Source organism: Cupressus sempervirens, chromosome 8 (genome assembly GCF_028749045.1).
Source record: "Cupressus sempervirens isolate cs-2001-9-10 chromosome 8, ASM2874904v1, whole genome shotgun sequence".
NCBI lineage: Eukaryota > Viridiplantae > Streptophyta > Pinopsida > Cupressales > Cupressaceae > Cupressus > Cupressus sempervirens.
Genome location: NC_143125.1, coordinates 281054946 through 281078412, shown reverse-complemented (window position 1 = coordinate 281078412; position 23467 = coordinate 281054946). Strand labels below are relative to the sequence as shown.

The window sequence follows — 23467 nt, the reverse complement described above, 5'->3', positions numbered from 1 at the left end:
AAACATCCAAGAACAAAGGTAAGAAATCATGCTTCATGGCTGAAAATTCTAAAGATTCTGATAATAGTGAGGATGAAATTGTTTATATTGCCATTAAAGATGATTCTAACAGTGATGAGGAAGATAAAATGGCACTTGTCTCTCATGTAAGTAAGAATGATACATGGATTATAGAGAGTGGTTGCTCACATCATATGACTGGTGATAAAACTAAGTTTGATCAGTTTGAATACTATGATGGTGGCAGTGTAAGGTTTGGTAATAATGAACCTTGTTTCATAAAAGGAAGAGGAAGAATTTGTCTAACCAAAGAACTTATATGTAATAATGCCTATTGGGTTGAAGGTCTTAAACATAATTTGCTAAGTGTGGCACAGTTACTCAATATTGGATTCAAGGTGGAATTCATGCATGGAAAAGCAAGACTGTTGAATGAGCAAGGAAAGCTAATAGGATCTGGCACCCAAACTAAAGGTAACTTGTTCTATCTAGAACTTAGTGAATGCTCATGTTTTATTGCTCAAATTGAAGAAAGTTGGTTATGGCATAAAAGGTTGTGTCATGTCAATTTTGATAAGTTGGTAAAAATAAGCAAATTCAAAAAGGTAAGAGGCATTCCTAACATTAAGAAACCTGAGGTTGGACTATGCAAGAATTGTCAGATTGGTAAAATGGGAAAGACTAGTTTTAAAAGTAAGAACTATTAGTCTGAAGATATATATGAAATTATGCATACTGATTTATGTGGACCCATTGGAATAGAAAGCTATACTAGAGAAAATTTTTTCATTCTTTTTGTTGATAACTACTCAAGAATGATGACTGTCATGTATCTAAGGAACAAATCAGAAGCATTTGAGAAATTCAAATGGTATTTAGCAAGAGTAGAAAAAGAAACAGGAAAAAGACTAAAATTCTTAAGGTCAGATAGAGGTGGTGAATTCATCTCACATGAATTCAACAACTTCTACATTGAAAAGGTATTAAAATATAGGTCTCAACACCAGGAACTCCTGAACAAAATGGAATAGTTGAAAGAAGAAACAGATCCATTATGGATTGTGCAAGAACCTTGATGATAGAAAAGAAGGTTGCTATCAAATACTGGAAGGAAGCCATCAGCACTACAGTTCATACCTTAAACTGAGTACAGTTGAAGAAGGACTCATTCAAAACTCCCTATGAATTATGGTATGGCTACAAACCCAATGTAAGTTATCTAAAAGTATTTGGAAGAAAATGTTATATTTTGAAAGAATCAAGAAAAGAAAAATTTGACGTAAAAGGTGATGAAGGAATATTTTTAGGATATTCTTGCAAAAGCAAAGAATATAGATGTTTAAATCTATCCACTCACAAAGTTATAGAAAGTGCACATGTGAAAGCTGATGAGTTTGCAGACAAATCTGAAAAAGAAAACAAAAGGGTACCTGAGAATTATAGAAGATTTGTTTACATTGAACCAGATACTATACCAAGCATATCATTCACTCAAGAATCCTCATCTCCTGAGTCATCAGTAACTGAGCTGCAAAAAGTTCAAAACAAGCCACAACAACATTCAGACACTACCGAGCAAGTATCTACCGAGTCTGAAGCACTTGAGCCAATTCTTACCGAACCAGAATAGCCTGAACATGATATTGAAGCACAAGGAGATAGCAATGAAACTCATTTAAGAGGCAAAGAACCTATATTAGCTAAATATGTCAGAAGGCATCATGCACCAAATCAGATCATTGGAGACAAGTCTGAAGGAACTTTGACAAGAAGCAAATTGAAAAATACTTGTTTACTTGCTGATTTTGAACCTAGAAGCATTAAAGATGCATTAACAAATGATAGTTGGATTGAGGCAATGAACAAGGAAATAGAACAGATAGAGAAGAACAAGACATGGACTCTAGTACCCAGGCCTAAAAATAAGAATGTAATTGGAACCAAGTGGGTATTCAGAAACAAGTTGACTGAAGATGGTAAAGTATCCAAAATCAAAGCTTGATTGGTATGCAAAGGATACTCTCAAGAAGAAGCCATAGATTATGGAGAAACCTTTGCTCCTGTTGCAAGATTGGAAGGAGTCGAAACTTTACTTGCATATGCTACTCACAAAGGATTCAGAGTTTATCAGATGGATGTCAAGTCAGCATTCCTCAATGGAATATTAGATGAAGAGGTTTACATTGAACAACCTAAAGGCTTTGTTGATCCAAATAAAAGGGACGTGGCCTGCAAATTACATAAGGCATTGTATGGTCTAAAACAAGCCCCTAGAACATGCTATGAAAGATTGCATAACTATCTTATTCATATTGGTTTTCAAAGAACTAATGATAATAGTAGCTTGTATATAAAGGAAGGACCAGATAATAAGATTGTCTTGGCAGAAATATTTGTAGATGATACTATTTTCACAGGGCATGATGATCTTTGCAAAGAATTTTTAGAACAAATGAACAAAGAATTTGAAATGTCTATGTTTGGTGAAATAAAATTCTTTTTTGGTCTTCAAATTTAACAAAATAAGAATGGCATCTACATCACTCAATCAAAACATATCAAGGAGATATTGAAAAAGTTTGGTATGGAGGACTATAAACCTGTTGGAACTCCAATGTGTACTGGATTGAAACTTACCAAAGATGATGAAACCAAAGAGGTAGATCAAACATTGTATAGATCTATGATTGGAAAATTGTAATACATAGTTCATACCAGGCCAAATATTGCCCTTGCAGTTGGTATTGTTGCAAGATTTTCAGCAAAGCCAAGAGAAACTCACTTGATGGCAATCAAAAGAACAATGAGATATTTGAAAGGAACTACAGATTATGGATTATGGTACAAATTTGGAGGTAATTTGGATTTGAAAGTGTTTACTGATGTTGATTGGGCAAGAAACCTTGATGACAGAAAAAGCACAAGTGGAGGAGCATTCTTTCTTGGAAAAAGATTGGTTTCCTGGACAAGCAAAAAGTAGAATTGTACATCCCAATCTACAGCAAAGGCAGAGTATGTTGCTGTAGCAGTAAACTATTCAAATATTGTTTGGTTTAAGCAGTTATTGCAGAGAATAAAGATGGAAATCAAAGAACCAATTGTCATGTTCTGTGACAATACTAGTGCAATCAACATATCTAAGAATCCAGTGATGCATTCCAAGACCAAGCATATTGCAATAAAATATCATTTTGTCAAAGAGTTGGTACAAGACAAGGAGATCAGATTGGAATATGTCCATACAAAAGAACAAATTGCTGACATATTCACAAAGCCTTTACCTAAGGATGCATTTTTGTATCTCAGAGGTAAGTTAGGGGTCATTCCCCTATCTGAAATCCACTAGAAATAAGTTCTAGTAATGCATCAACGTATACAGGATTGAAGATCTATCTATTGATGCAATTTCATTAGAAATCATTGCATATGAATCAATACTAAAGGTACATTATAAATCACTTAACTTCTATTGTCTTTGGCATGTGTTGTCAAAGAGGGAGAGATTTTACTGTCATATCCTTCTGAAATTTGTGAAGTTTTGAAAAGTTTTCCATGAAGTCCCTTAATAGAGGGAGATTATTGAAAGAGGGAGAAGTCTGTTATATTGTTGAACTTGTTTTCAAAATTTTTTTTTTTTTATGACATGTTGTGTTGCCATCAATGCCAAAGAGGGAGATTTTTGGATAATTTTGTCCTTGATGTCACACAAAAGTCATATCAGTCATTAGTCCCAAATTCACCGAGCTCAGACAGTCTGCAATGCAATTGATAGTACCAACTGAGCTCACTCGGTCATCAAAGGAAATGTGGAAGACAGTGTTAACTGAGCTAACTCAGTCAGCGAAAGAAATGTGAAAAGCCAGTGTTAACCGAGCTTCACTCGGTCTCCAAAGGTTAGTTTCCACCGAGCTCACTCGGTCATCAAATGAATTATGGAAAAGTTAGTGTTAACCAAGCTTCACTCGGTCTCCAAAGGTTAGTTTCCACCGAGCTCACTTGGTTATCTCAGGAAACTCAGTAATTATTGAGTTCTCCCAGTGATTGATGGTTTGTCACAAAGTTCACTGTATCAACTGAGCTCAGTCGGTTAACACAGGAATTATTTTCTGAACAAAGTTCATCGTGCTAGGTCGGCCAGTATAGGGATTTTCTAATTAATTACTTTTAGCCGACTATTGTAATTGTTTGTTTTAGTCAGTGATTTGAGCCGACTAAGATAATCTAAAACGTATATATGGTCATTCAAGTTATGAATTAAAGTGTGTGATTATGAAAAAGTTATGAATGTGAATTATAGTATGAAGAGGCGAATGTTGAGAAAAGTTTGATGGAGGATCAGATGTGTTAAAGGAGCTACAAAGTTGTATTTGATCAGTAAGGATCCAGTCAAGCATAACAGAGATCTGCAATCAGCAAAGATAAGTTGCATATTATATCAGGTCATTTCATTGTTTCTTTCTAACCATTGTAACAGTGTATTCAAAATCTCTTAACAGAGTTGGTTTAATAGCCATTCAATAAATCCTCTAACAAGGTGACAGTTCAGTTGAATTGTTCTAAAGACCTCTAGCAAGGCCACTCCTAACAGGGTGATTAAATCCTTTAACAGGGTCACACCTAACAATGTGTTTTTGTAACCTTTAACAGGGTTGGCTCCTTATAGGGCTCACTTCAGAAGAGTGAAAAAAGTTACATTGGTGGTTTTTCCCATATTGGGTATCAATGTTGAAACTGGTGTCTCTTGTGTTCTTAATTGGTAAATTACTTTGTATATGAGTTTCTTTAGAATACTAATAATTTATTTTAAAATTTATTTACATTATTTGAAAGTTATACGTATTTCACTTTTATCAATTTTTGTGTATATATTTTTGTACCTTTTTATTATATTATACATCATAAAAAAAACTATATCAATTTGCAACACATTCAACTTGACAAAAACTAATATTAAATTTTACAAAATAGATTCAAATTACCATTAACTTTTTATTTCTTAATAGCTCTACATGCTTACATTATTAATGTCACCATTTACAAAAGTCATTAATGCTTATTGAGGAATCATTGCAACTAGATCCAATGACTCATTAGTTGGCATATTTTTCTTTCTTTTGTAAAAAACATAATCACATGTATCATCTTCATCTAGCACATTTAATGTCATATTATGCAATATACAAAAAAAAAAAAATAGTTTTTGGAACTACATCCAAATTTGGATACCACATTCAAAAATTTGCCACATTTTTTTGGCCTACCAAATGCACTTCTACCATAATATGTATTGATGACAACTTAAAATTGAATTCTCTTTGACTAGTTTTTAGACCTCTACTGAAAGGTGTAATTAACCATGTCAACAATGGATATCCTCTATTGCCAATAATGTACTCTCTTACATTCAATGAGCCAATTAACACTAGATGCCCATTTAATCTCTCCCACCTTTACACATTCTATGGAAACCCAAGTTTCATAAAAGTCTAGAATCACTAATAGAGCCAAGCCCTCTTGTAAAATATCTATGCATATAAAGAAGTAGTATGCATATAAATAATACAACCTTGAAATAGTAATATTTTTAAAATTTATTTTTTCATTATCATGATGATATATTGTTGTAATTTTTGAGTTAAAATGTGGAGAAATGATCCCACAAAAATCTCAAATATTATATTTCATGATGCATTCTTATTTCTTTGCATTTTTCCAAAAGCATATATTTTTTATTATATATCTATAAGTATAGTCTAAATGTTATCAGACATTATTTAAACATGTTGATAAAAGATGGTTTTATTCCTAACCCTAACCCATATACATAGAGTTAACAATGTATGTCTATATGTGCTACATTTATGATGCATCTAATTTGACCCATTCAAAGATATCAGTTATGTTATATATTTCAACTATGAGAAACTCTTGAATATTTTGTATTTTAAGCTTTTGTATGTGAGACATGCATAATATTGTTCCCTATACAATAGTATTTAAAATATTTATTAATTAATGCGAACTATTTCTTGTATTGCTTGTTTCTTTCTCATTTGAACTTATCTTAACTTTTTGTTAAACGCTTATCTTAAAACTCAAAAAAAAATACTAAACATGATTATGCCCCTATTTAATAGTTTGATTAATTTTTTATTTTACAAATTGTAAATAAATACTCATCTTTACACAAACAAAACTCTCATTTTATTTATAAATGAATTTTTGTTCTTATCTTAAAATTCAGAAAAATATAGTAAGCATGATTTTGACCCACTTTAATAATTTTAATTAATTTTTTATTTTACAAATTCTAAAGAAATACACACCATTATAGAGACAAAACTCTCTTTTTATTTATTAAATAAAGACCAAACTCTCTTATTGTACTTGTCATAGGCAAATACTATTGCATCTAGTTTCCTGAAAACTTAATTAATTTCTATCATTTCAACCAATAACATGCAACTAGCTTTTTTAATAATTCAAATATGTCTAAAGTTATATTATTTATATTTGAGTTTTTTTTATTAAACAAATTATATGATTGGTTGAGTCATTTTTGTGTTATAGGAGCCCTTTTTTTGGAAGGATTTCCATATTGTATTTTTTTATGCTAAATTTTTGGGCTAGTATTTATTTTTATAGATTTTCATTATTGTTTATTTTACTACAAGATTACTTTTATTTAATTTTCCTATCATGAACATGATTTTTTAAAAAATTTCAACTTTAATGAAAATCTATTCTTTATATTTCTAAAGCTTTTAATAAATTGAACAATTAAATTGATGATAATTAGATTAATTAAAATAGGATATATTTATAAATCTAAATTTATAAATCTAAATTCAAGTACATTAATCATCTCACGGCTTAACAAAACTATTTTGAATTACATGAGCAAATATTATACTTCAAATAAAATTTTAGTTTTAAAATTAAAATAAACAATTATTACCTTAAATTTTAGCTACTAACAAACAAAAATAATAATCTTATAATAAAAACTATTACTATTCTTATACACTTCTATTTGTATTACAAATCACTAAAATGGCAAGTAACGCAACTACATGACACTTGTTATAGTTTTGAATGTACACTAATTTTTCTACATCAAAACTTCAACCCTAGTTTATAACCAAATTTAAAGAGTCCCCTAAATGTCATTTTTGGAACCGTGATACTTTTTTTTGAGATAATCTTATGAAATTTGTACTTAATGTATTTTCCACAAATTTACTTGTTATATACAAATCCAATAATATTAAATGTGAAATTTTATCATAGGATCATTTTTAAAAACAAAAGACTTATATAATATCTAACATATTTTAATATTTTTTTTTTACTGCAAAATAAACAAAAACAACCAAGATTCATTTAACAATACAATAATACTATTGCAACAATTTAAACATCCAAGCTTCATTTGATCATATAGTGCTATTATCCCAATATTTTAAACATCATTGATGCTACATTTTATAAGATCTTTTTATTTATGTACACTACTATTTTACCCTTGAATTGGTTCATATATCTCATCACTTTAGTTTTTATTATTCTTTGGCCAACATCTTAACAAATTCTTTGGTTGAGTGCATAGATTTGATTAATATTGTAACTAAATATAGGTAAGCTTAATCTACTTTGCAGAGTTTTGAATATCTTCTCCTTGGTGATTTAACTTCAATACTTTTTTAACACCTCCCAACTTTGATGAAAATAAAAAATCTTCATTTAAGTGGTGCAAAAAGTTTCATAGAAGGAGGTCCTCATCTTATTAATATGTTTTGTGCTCCATGTGGACAAGTCCATAGAGCCTCACTATTTCTTCTTCTAGTGCATGTAGTATGAATCCATCCAAATCCTCATTTTCATATGAAGTAACATCAAAGTAAGAAGCAATAGAGAGTGAAGAGAACATCAAAGCAAAATGCTACTTTGGTAGGTGATGCAAGACAAAAATAAATATTTCATAGAACTGAGCTTGTCGAATGTATTATGGGTGGACCAGGCAGGAGATAGTGATTTAAAGTTCAAATTCAAATATAACCTTGAACCTATACAAATGTTGAACAAATGACCATGACTAAAATGTCAAATTTTTCTGTCAAATCTAGACATGGTATAGAAAGGATGATGGAGTAGGACACAAACATGTATGGGTATGGGACGTGCATGTCAATGGCATTCTCCCTTATGTTTTAGTTTGGGTTTTAGCCATTGCCCCATTCGAGTTGGATGAGATGCATGGGGTCCATCATGAAGGTGGTCATCCCCCATGCCTTAGGCATAGTACATTGTAGTCACCTCCAGTCTTTTCATTAAACACTACTATAGTTCCTTGAGCCTATAGTCCAATCTTTATGTGTAGGTGATACCAAACAATTATGGCATTATGACTTGATATTTTCAAAATGGCCTAGGAAGGTTGCAATTCATTGAAAATGGAGGGAGAAAGCTCGATCAATAAATTTCTCAATTTTTTCTAGTAGGTGAGAGAGGGTAGAGTGTTGGAGTCAAACAAAGTGTTGGAAGGGGTTGGAAGAGGATAGAGTGTTGGAAGAGGGAGGACTGAGTGCTAGAAGAGGTAGGTAGTCTTTAGACATTTTTTTAGTTATGAATTTTATGTATTATCAAACATTATCAGAATAATTTTTTCTGGTTTGTGAATGGGAAAAATGAGGGCCTCGGTGTTAATATATTTGTAATAAAAGTAAACATTGGTATTTTTAGATCTAAGATGTTATTATTGTTTACTAAAGATTTGTTAAGATCATTGTTTATTGTTTATTTTCTAAGTTTAAGATCAACATTATTGTTTACTGTTTAAGAAATATATTTTTACATCACTGTTTAAGATGTTATTATTGTTTATTGTTTACGAAAGATTTTTTTCAGTTTGTAAATGGAAAAAATGAGGCTGTGGGTGTTAATATATTTGTAATTTACATAATACTATACACATTTGTTTTAAATATTTTTATAGTTGCAATAGATTCAATATAGCTTAAAATGACCTTTCTATATATGTTTGTTAGATTCTACCATTCCAACAAAGATTTAGAAGATAAATTTATATTAGTAGTTACAAAAATTAAATATTAAACATTTGAAATAATTTAGAAACAATAAAGCTAGACAAGAATGAATGAATACATACATACATACTGTCATGCCCAAACTACGAGGGCAAAAACACACAAACTATTATTATGACTTTTTTATTTTTTCTAATTTTAATAATTATTATAATACTCACATTTGATAAGTTTTGCGATCATAGTTTAAGTAAAGGTTCTCTACGTTACATCTTAAGATTTTAAACATGAAGACGATAACATCGTTAAAATTTTGAAACTTTCATTATTAGATTAATATCGATAAAATTATGATATTACATTAACTTATAATGATATGCAATAAAAATTACTTAAATAACAATGTACATGAATTCGGATTTAAAATTACTTGCAATATCAAATTAATCAAACCTACATTAAAACTTATTTAAATAGCCAATTAATTGATAAATTTAATCTACTTAATGGTAAAATAAAACAATTAGATTACATTTAAATTAAAACTAACTAAATTAGTATTTACAAAATTAAACATAACTATGTAACTAAAAATTATTAACAATTAACAATAGAAGTCCTTAACGAAACATAAAATAACCTTAAAACTTTATTAAATTAAACTAATTATACTTTAACAATATATAGAAAAAACTAGACTAAACTAACATGCTAAAAAATTAAATAACTTCAAACTAAAGATAAACTATACTAATTAAAATTAACTCTAAACTAAACTAAGCCATATTTTAAATTACTAACTACATTGAATCTAAAATTACATTTAGATTTAATACTACTCTCAACAAACTAAACTAACATAATATCCTAACACAACTATATAACTACTAACTAAACCTACCTACTAACTAACACCTAACCCCTAAAAAACACATACACCAACTACTCCTCATATCCTACCCTACTCCTATGTCAAATCAACCCCAAAATGGAGCGCTTACCTAAGACCAAGGGAGAATAACATAGCAAAGTTAAACACCATGTACTTTAAACTTTCCTGCCAAAAAATTTGATGCCAACCCATCACCCTAAACATTCTTACTACAAGTACGTGAGTGCTTCAGAGAGCTTCCCAAGTACATTAACCTGTGTCAGTGATAGTCCCCTCCCCCATACTCACATGTCTTGGGTAAAAACCGAGATGGCCGCCCAAGGAGAAAAGCAAACTTGCTTTAAAAACTTAACAAATTTAAACACTAAACTCAATACCAAAGTTAGCGGGAGTTATGAAAGGGTAGGGTTGAATAACATCATCCTCATGATGACAAAAGACTTTGATAAATTAAACCCCCCCCTCCTTTCTATCAAATCTCAAACTAACGCCCAAGGGGAAAGCTAGACATTGATGAGATAAAGTTTCTTAGGTAAGTTAGGATATTTGTTATATTGGAATTTTCTTTTTCTTAAATTTCTTTGTTTCTTCCATTATTATATTTAGTTTAAAACAAACAATATTCACAAAACAATAAGATAATAAGAGAATCTAATAGATTCTCTATCTCAAGGGGAAGCATTTAAATTGCTCCCCATACAAAATCCAGAGAGTTTTTTGCTCTCTTGGCACTTTTTTTTTTTGTCTTATATTTTTCTAAGTAAGAATTTTGAAGTTGATTATTAACTAGGAGGGGGTTATATATATATATATATATATATATATATATATATTTTAAGGTAAATCTATGAAGACTACTTACAAATTAATAAATCAAGAGATTTAATTATCCATATAAACCACAATGCAGGAATTGATCTAATTCCAATAATCACAAAAACTGAACTTTCCTTCTTAATACACTTTCTTATCACATCTAAAATAGATTAACCAAGGACTAAACTTGTCATTCAATTCACACCAAATTTCAAGTAGGAGCATTCACAGATCATACTTTGATCAATATCCTTCCATCACTTATACAAGGGAGTAGAATTGAATGGATTTAAACATGGTGTTAATAATCTTGTCACAATAATACTTGATTAGTTTGATATTCTAAATAACTTGGATTAAACTAAATCAACCTTAACCATTATCCTTTATCCAACATAGTTTTTCACATATATCATACAAGGAATACTAGAAAAAATTGCTTAATTAAAATCATATCATCATAATTCCATCCTATTTTGATATGCATCCATTCAATTTAAAATTTATGATTAAATCACATGACAAGCAATTATACTTAACACCAATTTTATTGGCCAACCTGATTCAAAGGCTCAGCCGGGAAAGAATCAAGAAGAAAACCCGACTTTGTTGCCAATCCAACAAAGTTTTGAGATACAACTTACATAGGATTCAATCCTGAATTACAACACTTAAATGAAATTTCCTTCATGAGCCTCAACAAGGGTTCCACATCCAATTTTGCAATACATTTCTAGGACCATGGAGGGAACAAAATCTGATCGGGTGACAACCAAGCATAACCAAGAGACAATCAAACAAGCATAATCATACATGATTTACACAATAGGATTCACAATGAATCAAAACTAGGAAAAGGTGGATTCTTCCAACCAGGAGAAGTCAAACACAACAACAAACAGATGCCCAATCAGGGCTATATACCAAAAACTTTCGTTCTTCCATTTCAACATACCAGAATCATACCAGGTTTGTGTTGACAGGTAGGGTCCCATAACACCCTACCCTTTCTCCCTCTTCTCATCTTGAGAAGAGACTCTACACTGGATGGAGTCTGACTAAATAGACCTTTCCCAAAATTGGTCACTTCTGCCCTCTCCAAGGGTGAGTAATACCAAAACACCCATGCAAGAAAAATCTCAAAATTGCAACATAAACATGAAAGGAAATCAACCAAAAATAACATGGTTTCCAAAGCTTCCCAACATACCCACAAACATACAAACATTGAAACAACAGCAAGGTAGCATAAGCATGAAACAAGAATGAAATTTGAACAAGGGAGATGAAAACTCCAACCTTCACAAAGAGGTAATGGCAATGAACAAGTTTGAGTAGAGTTTCCACTTCCTTCCTTCAACCTTCAAAAGCTTCTCTCTAAATGTAGAGATTGGGTAACAACCTCCACTAGTCCAACAAAGGCCTCTAAAATAAGCCTCAAACTCAACCACCAAAGGGGATCAATAACTTCTCCCACCCACTAGCAATTCTAGAAACTCCTAACTCTACCCTCACTATGGTTAGACACTAAAAGGAGGGTGGGTAAGACAACTCATGATAACCACAAGCAATTTTCGCACAAAGGCAAAAAGGGACTTTTTGAGTGATTTCCAAAGTCAACAAAAGGGGCTTAGGGGTTGGAAAAGACCCCTAACCCATACCCATACCCCTTGGGTATAATTATTCCATGATCTAAAGCCTTAGAAAAAGGTTTAGAGCCAAAAAAAAGCTAGGAAATAAATTAAGACCAACTAACAATTCTAACAATGCAGATTTAGCACTAATTCGTATTAGGGATGACTAACCTTGATTAAGAACTCAGTTAGCAAACTGACACTAACTTACACTGACTTAGGTCCAAAGGTAACACAACTAACCCTAATTCAGCATACTGAAGAACATAACCAATTTACGAGTGTCAAGCGACACTAAAAGAACATAATTATGAGACATTCACATTTACTGATCACATAATGATACATACATACATCTCAATTTAAAATACTTGAACTACAAACAACAAGGTTTCCAAAATTAACACATAGAGATCAGTTATTTTCCTCCATCGGTTTCCTGGGCTAAAATATCTGCACACTCATTGCACACATCAGTAGTCCCGAAAATCACATGTACATATATACGTATCAGAAATTTACATAAATTGAAACATACATCAATCAGGGTTTGTTTCATCCTACTTAATTCTTAACCAATTAAAATATCCTTAACCAAAATATCAATCCTACATTACTGATTTCATCAACATACATATATATGAAACATTAAATGACAATCATCAAATATATCTGAAAATAACATCACACAACATGAAATAATAAAGTATGTTCTAAGCATCAAATAATGTCTCGACATCTCGAGTCCTGAGTATCAAAATGATAAAGTAACAACTAAGGCTACGAAGGGTCGGGGCGAGGCCTCACATCCTCCCCCACTAAGCATGAACTTCCTCCTAGAGTTCATCAAAAGACAAGGGTATAGAGATCACATCCGTGCTGCATCCTCCCAAGAGATCATGACCTGATCTCAACATTCCTATTAGACCCTAACTTGGTCCAGCTCTCAACCTCAAGGAGCTAGGGTCTGTCAAGAAATAATATGGATAGTCTCTAGCACTAATTGGCCAACCAACTCCACTTGTAGCCTCAATAACTATACCTTGATGCTCAATCTGGCGGTTGTCAACTGCTGTAAAAACTCTGTGGGACCTGCCCAAGTCTCCCACTGTCGGCTTTGAAAAAGCCCCTCTCTGACCACTGGATGACTATCCCTGTCGACACTCTCTAGCTATATGACCCATGCCACCACAAGCATAGCATGGCCCTCGGGTATAAGATCGTGTATCCTGTGATCCTAACTATTGTGGGCCTCCTAACCTACTAGACCCATTGTATCCACCTTGGGAAGACTGCTGAGTCTGCACTGACTGTGACTGTGGTGTATGTACTTTATTATCCTGCTATGACTACCACTGCCTGGGCTCGGAGCCCTGGTAACCCTGTGAGAGTACTTGCTACTACTGAGACTATTGGCCCTTAGAGGACCCTGGTGTATAGTTCTGATTCCCTTTCCAAGGGGTTTTCTACCGGGTAGAGTTTCAAATCTGAGATCGATCCCATGATTCCTGTCTATCCCGAGTATCCTCTGCCACTAGTGCTATCTCCACTGCCTATCTGAAGGTGGTAGGGAAGGCCATCCAAACTGGACCCTGAAGTGAGAAATTCAAACCCATGATAAAGCGATGTACTCATAGTTTCTCGTCCTTCATGTATTCTACATAAGGGAGGAGCTTGAGAAACCTACTCTCATACTGAGCCACTATAAGACCTCTCTGATAAAGATAATGGAACTCCTCTATCTGTTTCTATCAAAAATGCTCTGATAAGCACCTCTCTCAAAATATTTCTAGGAATGATTCCCATGTGAGGGTATCCATCCTCACTCCACCTATGATCTCCTCCTGATGCCACCAATTGGAGGCATCCCCTCTCAACTGATGAACTGCTAGGCGTGCCTTTAGATTACTCCCATAGGGTTGTAATCCAAAGCACAACTGTAGGCTCTGCAACCATGCCTCTGCTATTGTTCCCTCAGTGGTACCCGTAAATAATGGTGGCCCAAGTCGAATCAATTCCCTGATATCATCTCCTATATGTTTAGGAGGTCTGACAAGTGGGGGTCCTCTCTAGTGTATTGACTCACCTTCATGCTCATCTTTCCCCTCTAACTATCTCGGTGGGGAACTCCTAGTCCTCTCTTTTCCTCTGGGCTCGCCTCCTCTGGGTCCCTCTGCTTCCACTACTGGAATCTATTGAACTGGCTGAACCACAGGTACTACTCTCTGCTGAACTACACCAATCAATGTTTGAAGTGCATCTATAATGTCTTTGTTCAGATTCGGTGGTGGTGGAGGTGGTGGTGGTGGAGGTGGTCCATCTCCCCGTCCCGCTCTACCACCGCTCACCTTGCAACCTCTGCCTCGTGGGTTGCTTCAAGTAATAGGAGGCATCCTACACATTTTAATGTTTAGTTTTAAATTTCAGAAGCGTAAGGGTTTAAGGTTCCTAGTGTTGAAACACGAGCTCTGATACCAAAATGTCATGCCCAAACTACGAGGGCAAAAACACACAAACTATTATTATGATTTTTCTTTTTTCTAATTTTAATAATTATTATAATACTCATGTTTGATAAGTTTTGCGATCATAGTTTAAGTAAAGGTTCTCTTTGTTACGTCTTAAGATTTTAAACATGAAGACGATAACATCGTTAAAATTTTGAAATTTTCGTTATTAGATTAATATTGATAAAATTATGATATTACATTAACTTATAATGATATGTAATAAAAATTTCTTAAATAACAATGTAAATGAATTCAGATTTAAAATTACTTGCAATATCAAATTAATCAAACCTACATTAAAACTTATTTAAATAACCAATTAATCGATAAATTTAATCTACTTAATGGTAAAATAAAATAATTAGATTACGTTTAAATTAAAACTAACTAAATTAGTATTTACAAAAGTAAACATAACTATGTAATTAAAAATTATTAACAATTAACAATAGAAGTCCTTAACAAAACATAAAATAACCTTAAAACTTTATTAAATTAAACTAATTATACTTTAACAATATATAGAAAAAACTAGACTAAACTAACATGCTAAAAAATTAAATAACTTAAAACTAAAGATAAACTATACTAATTAAAATTAACTCTAAACTAAACTAAGCCATATTTTAAATTACTAACTACACTGAATCTAAAATTACATTTAGATTTAATACTACTCTCAACAAACTAAACTAACATAATATCCTAACACAACTATAAAACTACTAACTAAACCTGCCTACTAACTAACAGCTAACCCCTAGAAATCGCATACACCAACTACTCCTCACATCCTACCCTACTCCCATGTCAAATTGACCCCAAAATGGAGCGCTTACCTAAGACCAAGGGAGAATAACATAGCAAAGTTAAACACCATGTACTTTAAACTTTCTTGCCAAAAAATATGATGCCAACCCATCACCCTAAACATTCTTACCACAAGTACTTGAGCACTTCAGAGCGCTTCCCAAGTACATTGACCTACGTCAGTGATAGTCCCCTCCCCCACACTCACATGTCTTGGGTGAAAACCGAGATGGCCACCCAAGGAGAAAAGCAAACTTTCTTTAAAAACTTAACAAATTTAAACACTAAACTCTAATACCGAAGTTAGCAGGAGTTATGAAAGGGCAGGGGTGAATAACGTCATCCTCATGATGACAAAAGACTTTGATAAATTAAACCCCCCCCCCCCCCCCCCCTTTCTATCAAATCTCAAACTGATGCCTAAGGGGAAAGCTAGACATTGATGACATAAAGTTTCTTAGGTAAGTTAGGATATTTGTTATATTGGAATTTTCTTTTTCTTAAATTTCTTTGTTTCTTCCATTATTATATTTAGTTTAAAACAAACAATATTCACAAAACAATAAGATAATAAGAGAATCTAATAGATTCTCTGTCTCAAGGGGGAGCATTTAAATTGCTCCCCATACAAAATCCAGAGAGTTTTTTGCTCTCTTAGCACATTTTTTTTTTTTGTCTTATATTTTTCTAAGTAAGAATTTTGAAGTTGATTATTAACTAGGAGGGGGTTATATATATATATTTTTTTTAAGGTAAATCTATGAAGACTACTTATAAATTAATAAGTCAAGAGATTTAATTATCCATATAAAGCACAATGCAGGAATTGATCTAATTCCAATAATCACAGAAACTAAACTTTCCTTCTTAATACACTTTCTTATCACATCTAAAATAGATTAACCAAGGACTAAATTCGTCATTCAATTCACACCAAATTTCATGTAGGAGCATTCACAAATCATACTTTGATCAATATCCTTCCATCACTTATACAAGGGAGTAGAATTGAATGGATTTAAACATGGTGTTAATAATCTTGTCACAATAATACTTGATTAGTTTGATCTTCTAAATAACTTGGATTAAACTAAATCAACCTTAACCATTATCCTTTCCCCAACATAGTTTTTCACATATATCATACAAGGAATACTAGAAAAATTTGCTTAATTAAAATCATATCATCATAATTCTATCCTATTTTGATATGCATCCATTCAATTTAAAATTTACGATTAAATCACATGACAAGAAATTATACTTAACACCAATTTTATTGGCCAACCTGATTCAAAGGCTCAGTCGGGAAAGAATCAGGAAGAAAACTCAGCTTCATTGCCAATCCAACAAAGTTTTGAGATACGACTTACATAGGATTCAATCCTGAATTACAACACTTAAATGAAATTTCCTTCATGACGCTCAACAAGGGTTCCACATCCAATTTTGCAATACATTTCTAGAACCATAGAGGGAACAAAATCTGATTGGGTGACAACCAAGCATAACCAAAAGACAATCAAACAAGCATAATCATACATGGTTTACACAATAGGATTCACAATAAATCAAAAATAGGAAAAGGTGGATTCTTCCAACCAGGAGAAGTCAAGCACAACACAATACAGATGCCCAATCGGGGCTATATACCAAGAACTTTCGTTCTTCCATTTCAACATACCAGAATCATACCAGGTTTGTGCTGACAGGTAGGGTCCCATAACACCCTACCCTTTCTCCCTCTTCTCATCTTGAGAAGAGACTCTACACTGGATGGAGTCTGACTAAATAGACCTTTCCTAAAATTGGTCACTTCTGCCCTCTCCAAGGGTGAGTAATACCAAAAACACCCATGCAAGAAAAATCTCAAAATTGCAACATAAACATGAAAGGAAATCAACCAAAAATAACATGGTTTCCAAAGCTTCCCAACATACCCACAAACATACAAACATTGAAACAACAGCAAGGTAGCATAAGCATGAAACAAGAATGAAATCTGAACAAGGGAGATGAGAACTCCAACCTTCACAAAGAGGTAATGGCAATGAACAAGTTTGAGTAGAGTTTCCACTTCCTTCCTTCAACCTTCAAAAGCTTCTCTCTAAATGTAGAGATTGGGTAACAACCTCCACTAGTCCAACAAAGGCCTCTAAAATAAGCCTCAAACTCAACCACCAAAGGGGATCAATAATGTCTCCCACCCACTAGCAATTCTAGAAACTCCTAACTCTACCCTCACTATGGTTAGACACTAAAAGGAGGTGGGGTAAGACAACTCATGATAACCACAAGCAATTTTCGCACAAAGGCAAAAAGGGACTTTTTGAGTGATCTCCAAAGTCAACAAAAGGGGCTTAGGGGTTGGAAAAGACCCCTAACCCATACCCATACCCCTTGGGTATAATTATTCCATGATTTAAAGCCTTAGAAAAAGGTTTAGAGCCAAAAAAAAGCTAGGAAATAAATTAAGACCAACTAACAATTCTAACAATGCAGATTAAGCACTAATCTAGATTAGGGATGACTAACCTCGATTAAGAACTCAATTAGCAAACTGACACTAACTTACACCGACTTAGGTCCAAAGGTAACACAACTAACCTTAATTTGGCATACTGAAGAACATAACCAATTTATGAGTGTCAAGCGACACTAAAAGAACATAATTACGAGACATTCACATTTACTGATCACATAAGGATACATACATACATCTCAATTTAAAATACTTGAACTACGAACAACAAGGTTTCCAAAATTAACACATAGAGATCAGTTATGTTCCTCCATCAGTTTCCTGGGCTAAAATATTCGCACACTCATTGCACACATCAGTAGTCCCAAAAATCACATGTACATATATACGTATCAAAAATTTACATAAATTGAAACATACATCAATCAGGGTTTGTTTCATCCTACTTAATTCTTAACCAATTAAAATATCCTTAACCAAAATATCAATCCTACATTACTGATTTCATCAACATACATATATATGAAACATTAAATGACAATCATCAAATATATCTGAAAATAACATCACACAACATGAAATAATAAAGTATGTTCTATGCATCAGATAATGTCTCGACATCCCGAGTCGTGAGTATCAAAATGATAAAGTAACAACTAAGGCTACGAAGGGTCAGGGTGAGGCCTCACACATACATACATACATACATACATATATATAAGTGAAGTCATATACTGTCACACATATGTGCCTAGTAAATATTTAATTAAAATAATTAAAAAATTATTTTTATTTTTACTAAAATACCTTCAATTGAATACCCAAAATGTCAATTTCATACAATAATTCAAATTATGAAAAACAAAGTCATTATTTCTCTTCACAAGAAGCATTACATTTATGTAATAGACCTATGTTATTAAATGTTACGAAATATATTTTCAACTAAAGATAAATTAATAATCTTATTAATATTAATAACTTTAAAATCTTTTAAACTATATAGAACTTCACTTTCTCTTAAATTTTAACATTAGTTAATATTATTTTACTTCTTTCAATATTTTAACTTAATTTTTACTATCAATAAATCAAAATTTAATTAAATTAAAATAATTTTAATACTAGAATCAATAAAATTAATTAATATCAATAAAAATGTTTTTTTATTTAATGAAACTAATCATTTGTTTACAACAATTATATTCTACTTTCACTAAATCACAATTTTATTATACATAATTTCAAGACTTAACATAAAAGAGGGATTTACTGAAAATGAGGAGGTTATTAAAAGGGAGGCTAAGGAGTTTTTTAGTAACTTACGTCAAGGTGACCCCGATTTCAATTTGGAAAGCAGAATTTGTTTCTTGATTTTATCCCTTCTTGTGTCACTGAGGATCATAATAATTTTCTCACTTCTATCCCTTCCTTAGATGAGATTTCCAAGTCTATTTTCTCTTTTGAGGGAGATAAAGCCCTTGGTCCTGATGGTGTCCTATTTCTATTCTTTCATCAGTACTAGAACATCATTGGTTCAAATGTTTGTAATGGGGTTAAGGAATTCTTTCGTTCTAGGAATATTCTTAAAGAAGTGAATGGTACTTTCATTACTCTTATCCTGAAGAAGCTGGGAGTGGATAGCTTGGATCAATTTAGGCCTCTCAACCTATGTAATTCTTTTATAAGATTATTTCCAAAGTGTTGACCCTTAGAATTCTGCTCTTCTTCTAGTTGTCATTTCTAAACAACAAAATGGGTTCACCTGCCAGATAGATTTTGGATTCCATTATTACTATTCATGAGAATATTCACTCCCTTTTAGTGTCCAATAAATAAGGGTTTCTTCTTAAGCTTGACCTTTCCAAAGCTTATGATAGAGTGGATTGGAACTTCCTTCTCTGAGGTATTGAAGTGTTTGGGTTTAATAAGATATTTTAGGATTTGATTCTCATGTTGGTTTAGTCAGCTTCCTTCTTGATGCTTGTTAATGGATCTCCTATCTATTCTTTAAGGCCTCTAGGGGTCTTAGATAGGGAGACCTAATTTCGTCTATTCTTTTCATTCTTTTGGCTAAATGTTTGGGGAGATTTGTGGAAAATATGGTGACGAAGGGGGACTTTGTGGGTCTTAATCCTTCCTCTTTTGCTTTGATATGCTCTCATCAATAATTTCTTGATGAATCTATAGTTATGGGGGAGGCCTTGGTTAGAAATGCTAGGAATATCAAATAAGCTTTGGTTGATTATGGCAATGCTTTTGGCCAAATCATTAATTGGAGCAAAAGTGTGATGTACTTTATTAATATTAGTGAGGCCAGGAAAAATAAAATCAAAAAGATTATTGTCTCTGAGATTGGCTCTCTTCCTAGATCCTATATGTTGTTACTTCTAGGTTTAAACCCTCTTGATAGCTTTTCAAACTCATTGATTGATAAAATTCACTTGAAACTTACTTGTTGGAAAGGCTTCCTCCTAAGCTAGGCTGGAAAGGTAATTGTGTTCAAGTCTACCTTGCAAAGTGTTTCACTCTATGTGTTTTTAAAATTTTGAGGATATTTGTTGTGGCTATTGAGAAAATTTAGAAGACCTTCTTATGGACTGGAACAAAGATAGAAAAAGATTACCACTCATTGCTTGGGAAAATTTTTTTATGTCCCATAATAAGGGTGGGCTTGGTTTGAGAAGAATTACTACAATGAATGAATTTTTATTGGCCAAATTATTATCAAGATAGCACAAAGAGGAAGGGGAATGGAAGAACATCTGGGTTGATAAATATAATAGGGATAACTATGATTTTAATCATTTCCTTAATATTGATTTGGAACAAGGGGGATCCATGATCTAGAAAAATGCTCAAAAATCTAAAAACATTATAAGGAAAGGGGTTAGATGGAAGGTGAGAAATAGAAGAACAATTCTCTTTTGGGAAGATATTTGGATCTTGGACCACCCACTTTGTGATGACCCAAGGTGGAACACTTATATGGAGCAATATAAGAATCTTATTATTAATTTTTTGGTGGATTATTGGAAGAATGATATGTGGTTGGACCTTAACAGGGTGAATGATAACTTGGTTGATCTTAATAAGTGTTTGAATGTTGTCTCTTTAAGTCAAAAGGAGGATGATCTGATATGGAAGTTAGATCCTAGTGGAATATTTTCTATATCCTCAGTGTATGCTAATTCTTTTTACTTATATAAAGAACCTTTTTGGGCTAAGGCTTGGGTGAAAGGCTTGACACCCAAAATTAATAACTTCTTTTGGATTCTTTTGTAGAATAATATATTGACTCTTGACAATTTAATGAAGAGACACTTCATCATTATCAAAAGGTGTGTTCTTTGCAAGAATGATTGTGAATTAGTCAACCATATTACTTTGCATTGCTCCTTTACTAAAAAGCTTTGGGATAAGGTTTGTAACTTATTGCATATGGATTGGGTTTTCCCTGCTACTATTCAATTGTTCTTTACTAGTTGGAAACCTCCTTCAAAGAATGCTTTGATATTAAAACTATGGGATTTCATTCTTCCTTACCTTTGCTGGGGTATTTGGAAGGAGTGAAATGATAGGGTCTTTGGAGGAGGGGAATCTAGTTCAGATCAAGTTTTTCATAAAATCAAGGCCCTTATAATAGAGAAAATTAAAACTAATGGTTCGGGACAACAACCTCATAATGATTGGGAAGACTGCGTGTTTCATAAATGGAACCTAAGGAGCTTGTGTAAGGATAAATAGAAACCTAATCTAAGGGATAGTGCTAGATGGAACAACCCTCCAATGAACTGTTTCAAGATAAACTTTGACGGGGCTTCTAAAGGGAACCCGAGCATTTTTTGGTGTGGAGTTATTATTAGGAATTCTTATGTTGATAAAGTGGTTGCTTAGCTATTCCTATTGGTAGTCAAACTAATCACATAGCTGAAGCTTGTGCTACTCTTCATGGTCTTATTTATGCAAAGATTTTGAATTTGATGAAGGTTTGGGTGGAAGGAGACTCTCTCAACATAACAGATTGTCTTAATAAAATTACTCAACCCTTATGTACTATTAGTAATAATATTTTTTAGTCTATACATATTTTTAGTTCTTTTGATATATGTATTATCACCCACAGCTATAGGAAAGCTAATCATACTACTAATTGGGCAACTAACGTGGTATGCTTAAGTGAGTATAAAGTTATTTGGGATAATAATGAACCTTTACCTACTAATGGGCACCAATTTATCGATTATGATAAATTGAGGTATAAGAAAAAATGTTTTAAGAATGATGGTGTCAGAGATTTGTAATTATGTGTTGATCACTCTCAAGGTGTACTAGGTTACAATTTTTAGAAAGCTAAGCTTTATTTTGCATAGATTATGGGTTGTTGTTACCATTTTGTACTTCGAATGTGGTATTGTTTTTGGTAGTAGTGTGTATCAGGTGCTTCAGAGAGAGAAATCTAGTGACATTGAAGGGAGGAATACGGGAGGAAAAAGGAACAGAGTGGAACTGGCAAGTTGCAAGGAGTGGATGAAGAAAATGGAGGTCTAGGACATTTTAAGGCACAAGAATTTCATAGGTTATATGGAAAGGCTCAAAGATAATAATCCAGCCATTACTCAGCAATTCATCAAAACTTGGAGGGATGAATCTATCATGGTTGGAAACTAGCATATGTAAGTGATTGAAGAGGTGATAGTGGAGGCTATGGGGTTGGATATAGATAGCATCAAATTTTATCAGGATAGGAAGCTATCAGATAGGGCCATTAATGAATTTGTGGAGTCAGAGAATGAAAGAAACTAACCAGTGAAAATAGGTAATTCTTATTTCAACCTAGCCTTTGTTTCTTGCTGCTTCTATTGTTTGTCATTATGGAGTACCTTACTTTGGATGGTAGATTTATCAAGCTATATGGGTATCATTTTATGTTAGCTAATTACTTTAGGCATGATGTGAGGATCAATTTCCCCTTTTATTTGAGCTTCTCCATCTAGGAAATTCAAAATGATCTGAATAGAGAACATGTGTGTCATGAGGGCCTTATGGTTCTTGTTATGAAGGTGTTAAAATCCAAAAAGGCTATGAAACCTAGATGTAGCTTGAAGGCAGTAGAATATGACATGGAGGGAAGTCTCCTGGAGAAAGGTTATGACTCGGATACTCAAGATGAGGCAGAGAGGGGTAGCAAGAGTTTGAAAAGAGGTTTTAGGGGTAGCTCTCACAAGAAGAAGAAGAAGAATATGGTTGAAGGGAGAGAGTTTGATCAAAAAAGT

At 32.8% G+C, this 23467-nt stretch overlaps 1 pseudogene; it reads left to right on the top strand.

Moving 5' to 3' along the window:
* LOC149542533 (pyruvate decarboxylase 2-like) overlaps positions 1–23467 on the top strand; it is a 43476-nt pseudogene that overhangs the window by 8820 nt on the left and 11189 nt on the right.